Below are 16,543 nucleotides of genomic sequence, written 5' to 3'. Positions count from 1 at the left end.
TTTAAACACAAAAGAGATATTCTGTTTGGGCTACTACAGTTTTCCTGAATTCACCAACATCCACAGATTTACCATAAAATAAATAAATATTTTCAACTAGGGCATATAACAGAAATGACTGTTTGTATATTTCGGTGGGGACAGATACCCAGAGATTAATTGATTTCTAAGGCAATTTCTCATCTATGGCTGAATATTGCTCTTGTTCCTGCATAGAAGTGATTAAATATTTATCCTTTCACCATTAAAGAACCTGAAACCACCTAACAGCCTTTTATTATTATTATTATTATTATTATTATTTTTTATTTTTGCAAAATGGCCTGTTCATCTCAGCGAGACTAAATTTATTTAATATTTACTTACTTAAGTTCACAGTAACTCTCAGTGTCTAAAGGCAATGTGTCATTGTTTTCTGTCATGAAATGAACACATTTAACAATTTAAGAAAATAACTGCTCTGCCATTCTTTTTTTTTTTTATGATATCTTCATAATAGCTTCCAATTGGTTTTCGTTTGTCACTCTTAAAATTCATTCAACGTCCCAGCCAGAAGGAGCAAGAAGTGAAACGTTATTTGATGTTCTACTGAGTTTCAGTGGGCAGCTAATCTTTACGAGACAAAACTGTGTAATTATGAGTTGCCTCTGGATTCATTAGTAAGATGTACATTGTGTAAAGAGTCTCCTATACCGGATACTAATGGTTTAATTGTCGTTGGTCCTGGCTGATTGCAGCGAGCAGTTTGATTTCCCTGCAGGAAAGGCAACTCTATTTCTCCCAGGATTGGGCTCAATTCTCTCCAACAAGAACAATGAGCCAAAGATGGCAAAGAATGTATTTTCCACGAAGGAATAATTAATTTATCTCAACTATTAAAACTAGTGGGAAATTATGGGATGACTCTGAATGGGGGCCTCGGAGGAAAAGCTTTGTTTGTTCTTGGGTGGTTTTAATGAGCTTTTCACAAATGGCCAAGAAAAAATACTTCTTTCTCGTCTCCTTTTGCAATATGATAGTCACGCACAATAATGAGGAGGGGGTGATTAGGGGATCCCATGGAAAAGAAGCAACACCAAGCCCCTTTTTTCTGAACTCCTGATGTCCTGTCGCGAATCCTCCGCATCTATGTTGTGATTACAAACAGCACAAATAGAATAGAGGAACAGCACTGTTTAAACAGCGGCAAGAGAGAGGAAGCGATGGTATAAAGTACTGATACCCCCATAGAGGAAGAGAAAAGAGCTCATAATGAAGTTTGTGTCCTCTGGGGGAAACCAATTGAAGCCGGTAAGAGATATAGAGTATTCACCATGATGCTTCATTTCAAATAAGAAATTTACTCCTCGAGATATTACATTATTATGCTGTTAAACCGAGTGGCTCTCTATCATGCAGCAATGGGAAAAGGCTAAAAAAGGCCTTTAAGAAATTTTAGATCCATAAAACACAACATGACATGATTCAGATATGAAACAGGAACTGGAATAGGACAAAACACTGTGTAATCCCCGTTCTAAGACAACATTCCCACACATGCGGCTGTTACAATATAGCCGTGTTCGTGTCAAGGCCTTGCATTAATACAGAGATAATGGATTATTGATTGGTTAATACAAATGTCTTTTATAAAATGTTGGAAGGTAGCGGCTGAACACTGATACTTTTCAGTGAATTCAGCCTTGCAGCACTGAGTTCCTGAGGGCTGATCTACGGCCAAATGAAATGAAAAGTCAACTGGTTTTTTAAAATGTGAATTCGGTGGTGCCTGAGGTCTTTGCTCTCATATCTTCTATGTGAGGATATGTTGCTAACCCTTCTCCGTTTTCCATTATGTGTACTTTACCCAGGTGAGTGTAGCATGCCTGCAGCACCTAAATGGGTGGCGTGACACTGAGAAATATTGAATTGCATATTTCCAAGACAGATTGTTTGCTCTATACGCTCATAAAGACGGAGAAAAAAAAACCTCAAAGTCATTTCTTTAATATGCTGTTATTGACTGCTTTGATCAATCTTGTGTCAGCAGCGAGCAAGTAAGTGAGCTTAATTAAATACAAATCGATAATTCCTTAACAAATGGCATGGACTTGAGAAACAGACCCAGCTGAATTAATTGGGGAGCATTTGTGTAGCTAAACGTTTGGGAAACTTCATCAAGAATTCAGCTCTCCATCTTTGGCGAACATTTATACATTATGCATGTCATTTAAATGCAATTAGAGGTCCTAATATGTTAATCTCTTTAATTTATTTGGCAAAGCTTTTTTTGTAATTACATTGTTGTAAACAATGATAAAACTGTGTCCTCATGCATGCAATTGGATAATTGGCTACTCACAACACATTTAGTAGATTAGACTAAAACTATTATACAATCATATCTGGGAAACTGGCTGTAAGATGCCCACTGTGTCTTAATTTCCAGTCATTGGTAGCTGATGTAATGGAGAAACACATACTTATGGGTGATTTATAATGTAGTGTGTGTGTGGGTTTTAATTGTATTCTTTTTTATTTATACAGACAGGAAATTCTGGGGCGCCAGACTCAAACTCCCGTATAAGCACAACAGCTTTACTAGTGTCGCTAACTGCTAGGCCACAGCAGGGTTGCCAGGTTTTCATAACATAACCCACCCAATTGCTACTCAAAACTATCCCAATCATGTTTCAAGGGAGGTCCTCCTGTAAAATGGAGGGTGGGATGATTAAAATACAATTTTTTTTTTTGTTTTTTTTTTGGGGGGGGGGTTCCACTGGTAAAATTAGCATTTCAGGGGTTAAATATCACATTATTGGGGTTGCTTCAACCCATGGACATGAAAAACAACCCACGGTACCAGTAGGCATGTTTCCATTACCCTTTACCTACCTAAATTGAAATTGCTAACAGAAAATATGCCTAATGGAAACGGGTCAATTTCGCAGAAATGCCCATATATTGCATGAGGTGGTTTTTCAGGCAATGCGAAAAATAAATAATTTTCAGAGACTTTTTTTTTCGCATTTACAGGTCACATAGCATATGTAAAAAAACATATGATCATTCTTCAATGTACTATATCTCCAAGAAACACTTCATACATGGCTGCTCTCCAGTATAAGGGGCTTTCCCTGCCATAAATGCTTAGACAATTTGCACTGCAAACGTCTGCGGTGCAGTGTGGCTCTGATACGGCCACTGAGGCTGATTGCGGCCACTCTAGTCAATGTTTGTGTTTATTCCAGAATCTAGGCGCACCACGCAAGTTTCTGAAGTGGCTTTCTGTGCTGCTTCTGTGAAGATACACGCAATACGCCTCCTTTCAATAAATACAGCCAAAATCCGTTGCCATGACTTATCGCGAGAGGCAAAAGGTTACGTTTTAGTCACATAACATTGGTTAATGGAAACGCCATAATTTCGCAATTGTTTTTTTTATCTACATTTATAAGATTTTGCCAAAGTTTTGTGAAAATCTGTAATGGAAATGTGCTCATTATTAGCCCAATTTTCAGCAGAAAAACCACAGATTTCGCAACACTGGGACACAGATCTACCATATTTTCATTGTTTTAAATGGTATAAATAGGTGTGTAATTTGCTATGACATAGTATGTCTATACAAAAGGTTGATTGATAAGAGTACCATTGCCATTGTAAATCTAAAGTAACATTTTCCCACATATCTATAACACATTTCTATTAACCAAAATATATATTAAAGGGGGGGTGAAATGCTCGTTTTCACTCAATATCCTGTTAATCTTGAGTACCTATAGAGTAGTACTGCATCCTTCATAACTCCAAAAAGTCTTTATTTTTATTATATTTATAAGAGAAAGATAGTCTGTACCGATTTTTCCCGGAAAAACACGAGCGCCTAGAGGCGTGACGTGTGGGCGGAGCTAAAGAATCACGAGCGCCAGTAGGCTTTTGAGTTGAGAGCATGTGGAAGCTGTGACACAGATCCAGAGGCTGAAATTTAACAAGAGCAGCATCAGCAAAGGCGGTATGCTATGTGGTATGTACTGAAACTGTATATATTTGCTTAGCGGTTTTGGAAAATGACTAAGTTCCACTTTATGTCGTCTTTTTTTTTTTTTTTTTTTTTTTAAGCTGTACATGTGGAAAGTGCAGTTTGATGACAACATCGCATGTTGTTTACTTGATGTGCTTACGCACTGATAGCTAAGTTAACAACACAGAGATATTTGAAGCAGTTTTACTCACCGCATGTGGTTCCAACACACAATCGTGACCCTTTTCCGTTGGGACTGCATTATCCTTAAGAAAAAACGATGTGCAATCCGAAATGCAGGGAACAAACTAAAACACTTGCACAACTCCGTTGATGCTCTGTAAAAATAAACTGCATCCACTCGTCCCTTAATGCTGTTTCTCTTTTGGTAATCTGTGCAGGGTTGTCTTGCCCTGGCAACCAAAAACACACTTCTTTTGTGACTTTTCGCGACGCTCTCGCTCTGATCAGGCTGTGCTCAGCCTCTCAGTGCTGTGCTATATGGGAGCGCGCGCTCTTCCGGCAGAAGAGCGCGCACTTAGGACCCATATAAGGAAATTCCGCTCCATCTAACGTCACACAGGGCCATACTCGAAAAAAACTTTCCGAAACTTGTGACAAACCGGAAGAGCTTTTTTTGGAACAAAAATACTCCTTCAAACGTACAACTTAATTTTTGAAACTTTGTCCATGTTTAGCATGGGAATCCAACTCTTTAACAGTGTAAAAAACTCAGTATGCATGAAATAGCATTTCACCCCCCCCCCCCCCCCCCCCCCCCTTTAAATATATATTGAGGTAAATTACAGTAAAAAAAAATTTTTTCTATATTACAGATTTCTGTATTTGTACTGTACCAATCATATGTTTCATGCGTTGTTTTCATGAAGCAGAAGTGAGCACATGCATCGCGATACTCTTTCCGACGGGATGAGGAATAAGGTCGTTATTCCTGTTTTTTTTTTTGTTTGTTTGTTTGTTTGTTTTTTTGCACACAAAAAAAGTATTCTCATAGCTTTGTAAAATTACAGTTGAACCCCTGATGTGACATGGACAGTTTTACCAATGTCCTTATTGTGTTATGTTTCTGGACCTGCGAACATTGCAGTTGTGTTCTTGTCAATGGAGGGTCTGGGAGCTCTCGGATTTCATCAAAAATATCTTAATTTGTGTTCTGAAGATGAACAAAGGCCTTAAGGTTTGGAACAATAAAGGTAAGTAACTAATGGCTGATTTTTCATTTTTGGGTGAACTATCCCTTTAAGACATAACAGATCATCTTTGCTTGAATACTTAAAACTGTAATTCTGTGTACAGTATATGTACAGTATATATTTACCAGGATCATGTAATGCAAAATGCTTTATGAGTGTGCTTTGGATGACAGACATCATGAAGAGTGAGCAGAGAAAAGGTACTCCTCTCACAAAATTTTTTTTAGGATGTTTAATTACTATTTGGAACATATTTTATTATGAGCCATACAGTGTAGTATAGGTGCAGCTTTTTTCACGTCCTCTTGACCACACACACAAAAACACATTGCCTGGCCCTCCCTCTGTAGGACCCATAATTATGCTGATCAGAACAGCCACGGCCCTCAAACAACATCACTCTAATGAAAGCTCGCTAATCCTTAATGAGTCGCTATGTCTTGTGATAAATTTCATAATTATTCAACCCAGCACGACGGGAGACGAAAATTCATCAGTCAAAGCAAATTAGCCCGGCTCCATTATAGTGCAGCGTCTTGTAGAGACGTTCACTTTATTAGGCCTCTACAGCCATCGCAGTAATTGGGAGCATATTTCACTTGGCTGTAGCCCCACTTCATTCAAGGACTGCTTTTATCCTTTTATTTACGCGGACTCCCTTTCTAAAATGTTTTGCAGCTCATACCTGCAAGAATCTGAGTATTTCACAGTTTTTGAGAAGAGAAAGGCAGTCAAAGCTTGTATATCAGCAGGGGTACCTGGGTTTGAAGCCTTACTTGGTTATCACATTTTGGTCATGTTCCCATCGTACTTATAGGCTGGCATAGAAAGACCCAAATCAAGCGTTCAAAATGTATATATTAAAAAACAATAAAATTCAGGTCAGTATAATGTTTTCTGATTTGTACTGTACAGTTTTTTTTTTTTTTTTTTCATGGGTTTCAAATGCAAGGTAAATAAAATGATTTAAAATCAACAATACAATTCTAATAAGAAATTAATTATAAAGTAAATAAAATAAAATTATTATATAATTTTCCTTTGTTTGGGGTTGAGTGGCCCAAAGATAAATAAATAAATAAATAGTACTCATTTATAAACAAAAATGGTGTGTCATTAAAGTATAAGGTTGCATTATGAATTATGAATAAAATCATTAAAATGATACAATTGAACAAATATTAATATTTATGTTGTTTTTACATTAATCTGAAGATTGAATTTGAAATTATTGCAATATAAAAGTATATTTAAAAACATGACTGTATGGTGGGATTAATTGCAATTAATCATAATTAATTTCATTAATTAAATTTTTTAATCGATTGAAAACACTAATATTGTTTTTGGAGGCATGCTTTACAAATTATAACACTATTAATTTTAATATTTTAATTGAAAAGATCAAACAAAAAAAGTGGATTAAAGTAAATTCATTCTCAAAAGTCACGGTCAATCACAACAGAACATTAGGGTGATTAAAAAATAATAATCATCTAAAACAAGCTCATAGTATCAAGTAACATTCATGACTATTCTCTTCCTTTTCATGTAAGACATCTTCAACAGGCTTCACCTCTCATCCACTCTAATTACCATTCTTTCTGTCATTAGGAGCTTCTACCTCAGGAAAAGATGAGAAAATGTGATTTCCCCAGTTCTCTAATGCTGATTAAAATGAGGACAGTATGAAAGAGGGTATTGTCTCATTGTGTGCGTGTGGGGTGGGGGGGGGGGGGGTTAGCTGCAAGCGCATGTGTCTGTAGATCAGTGGCTGCAACAGGAGGGATAATTTTGCCAGGATGATGGACATTAGGGCGCCCCTCACACACACCAGCCTTGTTTGTTCTTTGACTGCCTAAGGGCGCGTGCTCGGCGGGATTCCTCTCCCACTCATGCACACAACCTGCAGACATGTCAAATGAACAGAACCCGACTTACTGAGTCACTCACACATTAGTCCATAAACCACTAGAGCTCATATAAAAAAAAAAAAAAAAAGGGCCTTTCAGAATCAGCACTACCATGTTGTTTATTCAGGTATGAAAAAATACTTTTGGTAAATATGATTAACATGATGTGCACTCGAATGAGATGAAGACTCTAGAGGTCTTGAAAATGCTGTTTTAGTGTACACTAAGCGTCTATGGTGATATCACATGAAATTGTGACGCAACTGACACACCTACTTATTGTAATAATGAAAACAAGTTTACATATTTTTAAATGCTTAAGGTGCTTAACAACTTTTTTTTTTTTTTTTTTTGAAAGGAATCTCTTATGCTCACCAAGACTGCATTTATTTGAAGAAAAAAAAAAACAGTAAAAATATTATTATAATTTAAAAATAAACCATTTATATATGTTACAAATACATATATTATGCTTATATACAGCTTCTCAATAAATTAGAATGTTGTGGAAATTTATTACATTTATTACATTTATTTCAGTAATTCAACTCAAATTGTGAAAATAGTGTATTAAATAAATTTAATGCACACAGACTGAAGTAGTTTAAGTCTTTGGTATTTTTAAATGTGATGTTTTGTGGCTCTAACGTCTATCGTCATGAAGTCGTTTGAAAAACTGGCTTATCTGAAGGACATCACTGGACCCTAATGGACCCCCTGCAGGTTGCTTACCGAGCAAATAGGTCCATGGAGGATGCAATCAATATGGGATTGCACTTCATCCTGCAACATCTGGACAAAACAGGGACTTATGTGAGGACCCTATTTGTGGACTTTAGTTCGGCTTTCAACACCATCATCCCAACAGCCCTGCAGACCAAACTGACCCAGCTCTCTGTTCCTAGCTCTATCTGTCAGTGGATCACCAGCTTTCTGACAGATAGGCAACAGTTAGTGAGACTGGGGAAATTCATGTCAAACAGCTACTCCACCAACACTGGTGCCCCTCAGGGATGTGTTCTCTCCCCACTGCTCTTCTCCCTGTACACCAACGACTGCACCTCTAAAGACCCTTCTGTCAAGCTCCTGAAGTTTGCAGACGACACTACAGTCATCGGCCTCATCCAGGATGGTGACAAGTCTGCTTACAGACAGGAGGTTGAGCAGCTGGCTGTCTGGTGCAGTCTTAAAAACCTGGAGCTGAACACGCTCAAAACAGTGGAAATGATCGTGGACTTTAGAAGAAACCCCCCAGCACTCCCCCCACTCACCATCATGAACAGCACTGTGACTGCAGTGGAGTCATTCAGATTCCTGGGAACTAACATCTCTCAGGACCTGAAGTTTGACAATCACATTGACTCCATTGTGAAAAAGGCCCAACAAAGGTTGTACTTCCTTTGCCAGCTGAGGAAGTTTAACCTGCCACAGGAGCTGCTAAAACAGTTCTACTCAGCCGTCCTTGAGTCTGTACTGTGCACTTCAATGACTGTCTGGTTTGGTTCAGCTACAAAATCAGACATCACAAGACTACAGAGAAAAGTTCAGACTGCTGAAATGATTATTGGTGCTCCCCTGCCCACCCTTCAAGAACTGTATACATCCAGAGTGAGGAAAAGGGCTCAGAAAATTACTCTGGATCCCTCACATCCAAGTTACCCCATCTTTGAACTATTGCCATCTGGCCGGCGCTTCAGAGCTGCAAATACCAGAACAGCAAGGCACAAGAACAGTTTCTTCCCACAGGCAATCTACTTCTTGAACAGTTAAATGTTCCCCACCTATGCAATAAAAATGTGCAATATCCTTATATCCCTGCATCTTACTTAATCCTATTCCATTATCATTTATAGCACAATTGTTTATACACTTATTTATTTGCAAGTGCTTTTGTGTGTGTGTGTGTGTGTGTGTGTGTGTGTATGTGTGTGTGCGTGTGTGTGTGTGTGTGTGTGTGTGTGCGTGTGTGTGTGTGTGTGTCTGTCTGTGTTGTTGTCTCTCTGTACTGGAAGCTTATGTCACTAAAACAAATTCCTTGTATGCGCAAGCATACTTGGCAATAAAGCTCTTTCTGATTCTCATTCTGATTCTGATTTAGGCTCACATTTAACAAAAATCCACCAATTCACTAACTCAACAAATTAGAATACTTCATAAGAGCAATAAAAAAATAAAAAAAATAAAAAAAAATTAGTGAATTGCTGGCCTTCTCAAAAGTATGTTTATTTACTGTACATGTACTCAATGAAGTCAGCATTTTTAAAAAGCTGGCCAGCAGAAGAAAGCATGAAGTGCTCCATAATTTCTTGGTAAATGGGTGCAGTGACTTTGGTTTTCAAAAAACACAAAGAACCAACACCAGCATATGACATTGCACCCCAAATCATCACAGACTGTGGAAACGTAATACTGGACTTCAAGAAACTAGGACAATGAGCTTCTCCACCCTTCCTCCAGACTCTAGAACCTTGGTTTCCAAATGAAATACAAAACTTGCTTTCATCTGAAAAGAGGACTTTGGACCAACGGGCAACAGTCCAGTTCTTCTTCTCCTTAACCCAGGTAAGACACCTCTGACGTTGTCTGTGGTTCAACAAATTCCTTGACACGTCTGTGTGTGGTGGCTATTGATGCCTTGACCCCAGCCTCAGTCCATTCCTTGTGAAGTTCACTCAAATTCTTGAATCAATTTTGCTTGACAATCCTCATTAGGCTGTGGTTCTATCGGTTGGTTGTGCATCTTTTTCTTCCACACTTTTCCCTTCCACTCATCTTTCTGTTAACATGCTTGATACAGCACTCTGTGAACAGCCAGTTTCTTTGGCAATAAATGTTTGTGGCTTACCCTCCTTGTGAAGGGTGACAATAATCGTCTTGTGGACAACTGTCAGATCAGCAGTCTTCCCCATGATTGACCAAACTAAAAAAGACCATTTTGAAGGATCGGAAAAATTTGCAGGTGTCTTGAGTTGACTAGATGATTGGCATGTCACCATATTCTAATTTGTTGAGATTGAATTGGTGGGTTTTTGTTAAATGTGAGCCAAAATCCTCTCAATTTAAAGAATCAAAGACTTAAACTACTTCAGTCTATGTGCATTAAATTTATTTAATACAAAAGTTTCACAATTTGAGTTGAATTACTGAAATAAATTAACTTTTCCAAAACATTCTAATTTATTGAGATGCAACTGTACATTACAAAAACGAACAGATTGTGTCATGTGGCAGCATGAACTAACTTAATATATCCACACCAGTAGGTGTCAGCATAAAGTCCAAATGATTGGCATAAGGAACGACAGGGAAACATAAATAAAAACTTGTTGACTGTACTTTTAAAAAGTAAAAAGTATAATGTGTATATTACATTTTGTGCATGAACAACAGAGAAAAAGAGAAATGAAATGAATGCTTTGAAAAAATGTATTCATGAGAAACAATGCAGTCAGAGCTCAAAGGACTCCAGTTACAAGGTCGCTCTGTCAAGGCCGGGCTAGGGATGAGTCCACGAAACTGATACTGCTGTTTGCCTACAGTAAAGGCAATGATTAGTAACTACACAAATGATGAGCAAAACTACAAATTTTAACGGTTTAAATTCAGTTTCATTTTTACTTTTGTCTTATTTTTTTTTTCTTCTCAATACTCATTTGCCATCCCCAACAACACTATTCAGTGAAGCAAACATTTGAAAGGTTATATTTTCATATATCCCAAAGTTTTCCTGTGTACCAGTATGAAATGTGCAGTTAATGTGGTAAAGGTCTAGTAGAAGAGTTGGATTTCAGAGGATGTGGTGCGTTTGGTGTGTTTTTGAGTGAAATCCCTTCAGTCAGACCGTATCATTTGACCAGGCTAATCTCCTCTTCTTACAGCTCATTACAACTATGTTTGTTCAAAACAATGGCCCAAAGTAATGAAAAAAGCCACTGCGAGGCTGAGCTGATTGGAAGGTAATAAAAGTGAAAAAGGACAAAGTGAAAAGGCAATGCACACACTCGCTCTCACAAACACAGACTGAAAATAGCATCCTTATCATCCCTGTTTCATTTAGATTTGATTACTGTCGGATTATAATGCAATCACAACACTGTTTGAGAGGTAGCTATGGGAACCGTGTATCTCGCCGCAGATCTTAATTTAGGTTTGAACACTCCAGATCACTTAGATACAAGAAACGAGGGGGATGGACAGAAAGGAACAAGGGCACGAGAGGAGGTGAGAGGTATACTGGGAATGAGGCATGGGGGGACGGGGGGACAGGACGTGGAGACAGGCACTTTCTTGTTCTTTCTGTTGAATTTCATATACGATTCAATTTGTCTTTCAGGACGAAAATCAATTTCTGATGACAATCCTGTGTGCTGCACTGAAAGGCAGAGAGTTCCTGAGTCCTGGGAAAGTTGCTGTTGGAGACAGAGGCTAATCTCGGCAGAATGAATCATTCACGCTCTTATTTGGACATCTGTGTTAACATTTCCCCCCCGATTCCTCCCCTCCCTCATAAACTCTGCCAGACTGGCGATGGTTTCATTAGAAGTTTTTGCAGGTGGTTGAAAGTTTGGTGGGACAGGAATATGATGACGCCAACTGGCCTGAATTTCCTCATTCGTGGTCAACAGATTTGATTAAAGATGCATACAACTTTATTCTTACAACAATAAAAATGATTTCATTTAAAACATTTTATATATGTATACTACCTTATATGTTATACATCAATTGCATGATTCAAATGTCAGTTGTGAATTGGTGAATGCATTCATGTCCATATAGTGCTGTAACCATAGTGATGCTGAACTTGACCGTGGCAAAGGAAAGACACTGCAAACAGTGTGCGTAAAAACAATGACTTGAAAGCACAGAATGCCAGATCAATGGAAAGTTAATTAATGAAGTGAGCAGAACTACCAGATGCTCTTGATTCCTATGGAGCACATGTTGTTCATACTGCTGCAAGACACAACGAGAGGCTTCTTTTCACAATTCTCTATAGCTTGCACCTCTTTTAATATCATGTTTTTATTCATTTAAAAAATAACAGCGGAAAAAAAAATAAGTCTCTCGACCAGTAGATAAAAGGTGTTGCAGCTACAGTATAATAAAATGAAATGTGTAGCCTTAAAGGGATAGTTCACCCAAAAATGAAAATTACCCCATGATTTACTCACCCTCAAGCCATCCTAGGTGTATGTGACTTTCTTTTTTCAGGTGAATACAATTGGAGTTATATATAAAAAATGTCCTGGCTCTTCCAATCTTTATAATGGCAGTGAATGGGGGCAGAGATTTTGAAGCCCTCAAGTGAATTGTTTCAGCTATAAACTAAGTTTTATTAGCCTTAAAACTGTGGATTCATGTGTATATCCGGGATGCTTCAACATGCCTAAAGGGACGTTTGTCACTTCTCACCTGAGCTTACGCTGTGCCTACATCGGACGTTGGAACGTGACTCTCAGCTCAAATTTTGTCATCAATTTCTCACCCCCATGTTGTTCCAAACCCATATGACTTTTGCCTTTACAACACAGATAAAGATATTTGTAATGAAACCTAAGAGATGTCCAACCCAGGCTAATTGAGAAACTTGCAGGGGGCAAGGAAGTCGACCGGAAGTTGAAGTCGGGTGGGGGCTGCCATCTTTTAGCAGAACTTCACTTGCGTTAGCATCCCATTGACTCCCATTCATTTTGGCGTCACTTTGACAGCGAATAACTTTACATCTGAGGCGTTTAAAGACTCCGTTTGTCCATTATTTATTTCTAAAGATACACGACAATGTATAAAGGGCTCCATTACCTTCCATGTTATATTATGGCCCCGTATAAACAGTTTTTGTAAAAAATAGGCTAACGATTGTGTCATAACCACTCGTCTCTCTGTCGCATTACCGTACAGACAGGAGGAGAAGCTCGCAGGCAATTAACTTAATATGGCGTACTGGCGTTACATTTTAAAATACTATACAAAATAATTAATCAGAATACTTACTCCTGCTCACTCACGCCAAAGAACTCCCCGCTCAAGATCACCGTCTCTGCAAGATTAACGATGGCAGTTTGCACGCACAGCTACTAGAAGATCTACATCTGTCAGACAGGTTGCTGACGTTGTCAAGCTTCGTTTGAGTCTGCGCGTCAGAAACGGAAGTGCTAAAAAACGCTAAAAATGGGCTTCACTTGTCTCAATTGAGTTCCAATGGGGTCGCTGTGTCCATTTCTTTTACTGTCTATGGAAACTTGCCTGTAGTGACATTTCTGTCGATTCAATTCTATAACATTGCTTCTTGCATGTTTCGTGACAATGAAATGTCCAGTGAGAACATGTTCAATTTCATCCAAAAAAAGACGAATGCCAATCTGGTAATGTTTTATATGTTGCTCAATGTACATGTTTTGGCAGGTAAATAAAATGAAATTGCGTTAAAATATTAAAGCTATCATGTTTGAAAAAAAATGCATCACCTAAATCCTATACTTTAAACCTAACCGATGGTAATAATAAAAACTAATATGAGATCATTTTTTTATTATTTATATTGACTGCCCATGTGATAATGAATAAATGTTATTACAAAATGTAGGTAAAGACCCATTTTTTTAATGAGTTTTGTTTCTATGTATTTATTTATAATTTGTTATTTTATTTATAATTTATTAGAATTTAAAAAAACTTCAATAATTATGGTGGAATGAACTACAATGGAGGCACATAATTCACTTGTTTCATCTTTTTTAAGATGTCCAAATGAGTAGGAAGAGGAGAAATGGGACTGCTCATAACATTTGTGATCATTTGTGAACATTTGTGAAATTAGAAGAGGGTTTTAAATCAAGCATACACCAAATAAAAGGACACTTTTTCAATTTTCAGATAGTTCTTTTACTAAGCATTAGCTACATTAAAGTCAATTAAGGGGTATTATATTCCATGTATAAAAGAGCCAGAGCTTGTTCAATCATTTTTACTGGCTCAGCCAAGACCAAAAATAATTTATACATTTATACATAAAACAGTTTTTGATAAAAACCACCCACATCCGACCAATGAACACTGCTGAATAACGACTCGTCACTCAAATGTCAGACACAAAAGGCGCAGGATTTGGACAATCTCTTGTATTTGCCATGGCTGCCTGATTTTAAAAGGACTGAACTGGCTTGATTAGACATTGAGGTAATAGATCTGAAGTATCAGCTGGACTCATGATTAATAAAAGCGTATTGTACAAGGCTGTGACCCTCATGGCTAAATTCCTTTCTATGTTCTTCCAGGCAGAAAGGGTTTAGACCTCATATTAGTTCTTTAAAGGGCACATAATTAACAAGGGTCTAATGCCATTGTCATACTGTTAAGGCTCAAAAGTTTGCACAGCAAGGAAGTTGGGTTTTAAAATAGACCGCTCAGTGAACATGGGCTCTGATTACAATTATGCGCTACACTTTGCTGATTTGAAATCAATGAGGCCAAATTTCATAGGGGCCCTGTCAAATGGTAGCAACGAGCATCCCAGATCCATTCCCCAATCAAAAGTTTTTGCTCTGTATAATTTCACGCAATCAGATTTCTCCACAGTCATCCAGTGCAATCAGGTAATCAGTGGGGCCCATTAACAAGACAAATGGGGTTTAAAAAGTGGGTGCACTCTGTTTGCAGGAACTTCCTGTGGAGAAGGCCCCCCTGCCTCTGCCATCTTTGATACGCTGCTGAACGGCTCCAGAGACGCTGTAATTTGGGTTTAGGAAAGGAACTCGCGATTTCATGAGATTTCGATCATTTAACATGGTATCAGCTAATGAAGTGATATAGTTAACTGGTAAAGGAATGTTTAAATTGGCTGGATATCAGCTGGATAAAGGTGTTTTCTTTATTAAATTCAAATGGTTTCATTAATGCAGTGCACTGTGGGCTTGCAAAACAGTGTTTGGCATCGTCCACATTAGGAAAAGGCTTTCTATAGAATTTTTCCTTTAATTGCTTTCAGCATGAATTAAAAAAATGAAGAAAAGGTGTCTTTCATTTGCCCTTTTTAAACTGAGAGGATGATATGTTGGCCTAAACTATCGTTTCCCTCAGTGGACACAAACTGTCATTACCACAAATTTAAATGCCTGTGGAAATAATGAACAGAGACAATGTGAACATAACAAAGACAACAACAAAAAAGAAAAAAGAAAAAAAGAAAAAAGAAAAGGAATAGGCTCTAATTTTGTCCCTTAGGGAAACATGGAGCGATTCTAATTAAGCTCATCCTGAAATGAAACACCCAGGTCACGCCGGTTTCTCATCTCGGTCCCTTAACTGGCGGCTTTTGTTTGAGGCATACAGTTAATAACAATGTCCAACCTCAGAGAGAGGAAGTCATGCTTCGTAAAGACCCCCTGGCCATTAGGAACCTCACATGCTGTATAGATATTAGATTAGATGCAGCTTTAACTGCCAGACGGCAGTCAAACATGGCTGAATTGCAGAAGCCGTCCCTCAAGTAGTCCTGATTAAACAGGCAAGGAGCAGTGCTGATTCTACCCAAGGTGATTTGAAGTGCTTAATTAAACATAGACTATACCGAGATAGCTCAATCTAAGAGCTGTCAAGCCTTAAACCAGGACGAATATCGTACCTCATGCATCATATTTGCAGACAGATCTATCTCGACTGGTAATATCTGATCTGCTCACGCTTATCTACACTTTGGCAGACCTCAGATTGTTGAGCTATCTTTCATTTTGTTCATTGTCTATGGGGCGGTAATTGGCCACAGATAAGTGTTCTCCCTCCCTCCTAGGCTGTGTCTGAGCATTCTGAAAGCAATCTTCTTGGACACGGGCACTATCCTGGGTCAATTGGCTGACCAGGGATGTCTAAAGACTTTGTATGCCTGGATTCAGATGAGTCCGATCAGCTCTGGCCGGCCACTCCCAGCCAGATGCACCCATCTTCAGACAACCTGAGAGTATGCCCTGCATCGCTCACTGACAGCAATGGTGCGACTATCAACTGCTGCTGAAGATATCCTCCGCATTGGAACTAATAACTCACGTTGCTCTGGAAGAGTGAAAGGAGCGCGTCAGGGTCAAGCATGTTGATGCAAACATTCGGTTAAAAAGCATTGTGGTTTTGTCAGGAAGGCTGAATCTGATCCATCAAACACTCAACTGAAAATGAAACAGTGTTGCATTTTTATTCTGGACATTGATGTATCAACATTAACCAATCAGAATAAGGGAATCAAGGTTTCCATGGCAACACCAGATAGGAATAAAAACAGGGAATAATTGTCAATCATTTGTCACCGCCAGTCTAAATTGTTTTGATATTAGGCTGATATCTAATTTGCATTTTTAATTTTTCCGCAGATGATACTCTCCCTGCATGGTTAATGAGCAATTAATTGGTGACAAATTCAAATT

The sequence above is a fragment of the Carassius gibelio genome, chromosome B6 (genome assembly GCF_023724105.1).
Source record: "Carassius gibelio isolate Cgi1373 ecotype wild population from Czech Republic chromosome B6, carGib1.2-hapl.c, whole genome shotgun sequence".
Classification (NCBI taxonomy): Eukaryota; Metazoa; Chordata; class Actinopteri; order Cypriniformes; family Cyprinidae; genus Carassius; species Carassius gibelio.
The sequence above is the reverse complement of the archived record's forward strand: the minus strand, read 5'-3'. Positions refer to the sequence as shown.